The sequence below is a fragment of the Phyllostomus discolor genome, chromosome 2, assembly GCF_004126475.2.
Source record: "Phyllostomus discolor isolate MPI-MPIP mPhyDis1 chromosome 2, mPhyDis1.pri.v3, whole genome shotgun sequence".
Classification (NCBI taxonomy): Eukaryota; Metazoa; Chordata; class Mammalia; order Chiroptera; family Phyllostomidae; genus Phyllostomus; species Phyllostomus discolor.
The window spans coordinates 50,391,498-50,396,607 of record NC_040904.2 but is presented as its reverse complement, the minus strand read 5'-3'; the positions used below and the strand labels follow the sequence as shown (position 1 = coordinate 50,396,607).

At 37.6% G+C, this 5,110-nt stretch overlaps 1 pseudogene; it reads left to right on the top strand.

The window, feature by feature from the left end:
- The first annotated feature begins 3,866 nt into the window (after positions 1 to 3,866).
- On the top strand, positions 3,867 to 4,738 carry LOC118498235 (annotated as a pseudogene).
- The last annotated feature ends 372 nt before the right edge of the window (positions 4,739 to 5,110 follow it).

Here is a 5,110-nt window from a genome sequence, read left to right as displayed (position 1 = left end):
GAATAATTCACTTTTATAAAATTCACACTACCTTTCTTGGAACCATATGTGTAGTAGGTATTTTTTAATCTTATACTTCTCACAAGTTTTTTACTTAACCAGTTCAGGCCAGTCTTCTTAGTAGAGTGACATGTCCTACTCCCTCTGAACTTAAACAGCTTTCACTTTTCTCTGCTCATCAGCTCCTCCCTGAACAGATCAGCATTTCACAAGCTACAGCCTTTGCAGCAGAGTGTGAATTGTGAAGGACTAAGGAAGATAATTTATGGGACAGTTTGGAAATTTTATTCACCCAAACACCTTTTCTAGGAAACTTTTCACAGGCATTGTTTGCTCTACATGACACACTTTGGGATATTTTTGAATAATAGTGAGTGACAAGTCATCCAAGATAAATTTAGAACTACTGAGGCTTCCAAGGCTTTCAATATTATCAACATTTCTTCCTTTCCAAAAGAAAACATGGGAGTTCTGGCAAAAGAGACAGAATATCACAATTGTATGATTGTCAGACTGAATGGGTGAAAATTTGGAATCAAACATCATCATAGGAAGCAGACAAGAAAATACCAAAATACTGTGTTGTTTTTCTTAGGGAAACTCCTATGTTACAGGTGGATTCACTAAGAACCCTAGCATACTATTGCTATGTTTGAGAAGTAAGAAAATAATTATTAAATTCAAACTATCTTAGGAAAAAAGTTGCACTAGTGATGGTCTTAGATGATTTGTATTCTACTAAGTTTCCTTGAAAAATATTAAAGAAAAGAGGGAGAGGGTATGAGTAGGGGAATACTTTTATCACTGTCAGAAGTCTCAGAAGCTTCTATGATTTTGAGAAACAAGAACAAAGAAAACCACAGCACCAGATAACAGATGATACTAATTAGTAACTTATAATTCATTAAAACCATGTCAAAGTTGATCTAATATTTACAAAAGTATGTCTGATCAGTTGTTCTAAAAGTACTTTCCTAAAATATACTGGGATATACCACATCATTTTATCAGTGTTTAAAAATCCAAAAGAAGAAGACAGGAGTATAGACACTATTTTGTTATTATTGCCCAGCCCCGGCAGTTCCTTGTCAAAGTCAGTGATAAAACACCCCTCCATTTCCTACTAGATGACATTAGAATGGGGGGATAAGGAGAATGGAGTGGAAAAGTAGCGTAGTCTCTCCATAAATAAAGGCTGAGAAAAAGAGGTCAGATATATTTGTTTTATATCTTTCTGATATCTGTATTTATTTCTCTTGACTCCATATTCCAGGCAGTCCTGATGACTATGTCCTTTATTCTTATTTCCTACAAAATAATAAAAAAACATATTTGTGAAGCTTTTAATTGATGATTCTCAAAACACAAGGACTAAAATGGTAAGATTCTTGGTAGACAAATGTTTCACACCGACTTTGAGTCTTTTGTTTTAAAGACTTTTTGTTTAAAAACATTGAGTCAAATGTTTTTAAAATAAGGCCCATTACCTCTGTAGCATTGGTTACGTGGCATTGAAAGTCTTCATGTAACACATGGCTTTCCCTAGCCATAACCTTTAATGTTTTGTTTTGTTTTGTTTTAATCACTCATAAATATCTCTGCCAATTGAACTGTCAGAGGATTTAACAATATTTTGCTATCATTTAAACAAGTAGTTCTAAAACTTACATATACACTGAAATTACATAGATGTTTATAAAAATATCGATGCCCGGGACCCACCTTCAGAAATGCACATGTAATTAGTCGTCTGTGTGGCCTGAGAACCAGCATTTTTATGTCTTCTATGTAATTCTAAGATGCAAGCAAGGCTGAAAATCAACAATGTGGGCCATGGATTCCAATATTTGTTTTACACTTCTGTGCACTAATGACATGAGTACTGAAACTCTACTTCTTCATTTTATTTCAGGTTTTTACCAGATACTCTCCAAGTTCAGGAAGTTTTTCTTAATGCCAGACTCCAAATCTGAACACAGATGAGCTACTTAACAGGACATTGATAAATAAAAATTAGCAATTGTCCTATGAAAGCCCTTTTCAGGAAGAGAAGGAAACGTAAATGCATAGATGCTACCCTCGTTACCTCTCAGAGCCACCTGAAATGCAGACCATTTGTTCCCTGCCACTGCACTTATATCCTGGGAACCACTTTTTCCCTCCATCAATTTCAGACACTACTAGTTTTACTATAACATTATAGGAATGATTTCCATTTTCTTTTTTTTTTTTGCCTTTTTCTATTTCCATGAAAGTCATAGTAATGCATGATTTAAAATAAAATTCTGATCAATACAGGCATGAGCTTGTAAATCAAATTGTAAAACCTGTTTAAAAGTCTCATTAATAAAATCCAATATATAAAAATGTAAATCAATGAAAACATTGATTAGATCAATGTGACATTCATGACGCTTCTCCTCCTGGACTCCATGTTCTCTCCAGTGAAACACTGGGTATATTATGTGCCACATGGAAAATATCCAAGGCAAATAGCCTTATAAGAAATAGTTCTATCTGCTGAGAAATAATTCTTTCTTGTTGAAAAACAGCTCAAACAGAAAAGCTGTTAAGCGGGGATAGGTTCCATACCACAATGGAACAATAGTTATGAACTCCAGTCTTTCATCAGTGCCCCCATATATTCCCCACTCCCGTGCTTAATTATTCCCTCTTTCAAACTGTAGGAGATGCTTTCTGTGAGCTGTTTTAAGCTTATCTGCCATGTCCAAGTCCAGGGCCCTTTGACAGATAACAGGACTTGCTGAGGAGGTTTGAGTTTGGTAAACTTTCCCCACAACCTTGCTATTAAATTATAAAGAGAGAATCTCAGAAAAATAAATCGCCTAAATAAAGATGTTGATTAACTAAACATCTCTGATAAAGTTAGTGCAAGATAAATTACACAATCTGTTCTGGACCTTAAGAAAGCCCAGTCTTATTGTTATTTCAGGAATCAAAATACCACCTTGTAAGAGGCAGGATTCTGGTATCTTATAGTTGTTACCCTGATAGCTTTTGCTGGACAAGCAACAGTAGGAGTTTACAGCCAGATAGTGGATAATTGGGAATTTTGTTGATGAAGGGTACCAGCCTTGTTGGATTCTTGGACACTGTTTATAAAAGTGTATGCAGTGTCTCTTAAACATTTCTGACAATCCATCGCTTTTTTTAGAAAGTTTTCATTTCACCATTTAAGGACAATTTCTAGTATTCATCCATTTATTGTATTAATAGGACACCAAGTTCACTCATTTTTGGCATCAGGATGGCAACTAACAAAATTTTGATTGTAGTTCTAGAAATACAGATATCATATTTAGCTTCTCCTCAGAATGAGGCTTCCTAATGTTCAGAATGAGAGTCCCTGAATAGAATTCCAGATGTACCTGGGGATTACTTACACAACAGTTATAATTATACCTAGTTATACATACATATATACACAAAATATACATAGTATATGTATATATACACATATATACATATGTTATGTATATACATTATATACACATATCTGTTGTTTACATATATAATATTGTCTATGCTGAAGTATTTAACATAACTTCGTCATTATATCAAGCCATTTCTGCTTCTGTTCTGGAAGTTGTTTCCTTCTTGTTTCATAGCTATTTTTTCCTGTCTGCCTCCCTTACAGAATGAAAAGCTCCTTGAGGACAGAAATACATTATTTATTTCCACAATCATGATATTCCACAAACAAATATGCTTAATATGTATTTGAAATAATAAACTATCTTCTAGAAGTTCTCATTCTCACTCTGTTTAACTTTTGGCTTTCAACTTCTTTGAAATTCATCTTCTTTAAAATTATGACTTGAGCCACTTTTCCAAGGAAACATCCAATGGCAGATGATGCTAGTGCTGAGGGAGGGTTCAGAGGCCCCAGACACCCTGCAATGGGAAGCTGCGGAGGCTTTGGAGGATTTAGCAGTGGCATCCAGGGACTGAGGTCTTGCCTGGGGTCGCAGTTAGGGTCAAGGCCACGGAGCTCACAGAGGCAAGGTCAAGGACAAGGAGTGGGTCCCTGTCACCAAACTGGGCCACCTGACCAAGGATGTCTTTGATCAAGTCCTTGGAGCAGATTCTATCTCTTCTCCCTGCCCATCAAGGAATCTGAGATCATTGACTTTTTCTTGGGGGCATTTCTCAAGGATGAAGTTTTGAAGTTTATGCTCATGCAAAAGCAGACATGCGCTGGCCTAGGACTTGGTTCAAGGCATTTGTTGCCTTTGGGGACAATGGACATGTTGCTCTGGGTGTTAAGTGAACCAAGGAGGTAGCCACTGTCATCCATGGAGCCATTATCCTAGCCAAGGTCTCTATTTTCCCTGTGCAGCGAGGTCCCTGGGGGACAAGATCACAAACCCCATACCATCCCTTGCAAGTGGATCAGGCACTGTGGCTCCATGCTGGTGTGCTTCATTCCTGTCCCCAGGGGCACTGGCATGTCTCAGCCCCCGTGCCCCAGAAGCTGCTAAGGATGGCCAGTATCAATGACTCCTATACCTCAGCCAGGGCTGCACTGCCACCCTGGGCAACTTCACCAAGGCCACCTTTGATGCCATCTTCAAGATCTATAGCTTGCCTCCCTGACCTCTGGAAAGAGGCTGTGTTGACCAAGTCTCACTATCAGGAACTCAATGACCATCTTGTAAAGACCCATGCCAGGGCTTCTGTGCACAGCACCCAGGCTCCATCTGTGGCCACCACATAATTTTATACCAGGAAAATCAGTATGAATTATGCCTGTTAGTGATAATAAAAAATAAATTATGCCTTGATATTTTTATTTGAAAAATAAAGGGGAATCTAGGCTGAAGTGATCATTAAGTGCTTGTTGGTCATTACACTTCAGAAATTAAATTATCACTCTTTGTCACTTAAAAAAAAAAAAGAAAGATGGCAAGTGGCCTCACATGACTCAAGAACCCAGAACAGAACACGTTTTCCAAACTGAGACCATGCAGTTGTCATCACTAACAAACAGCCCCACAGTAATTGCAAATTCCAGCCACTTACTTTGTGAGGGAGAAGATGAATTGGAAAGACACAATCATCATTACTCACCTACCTTGCCGGGGGTTTC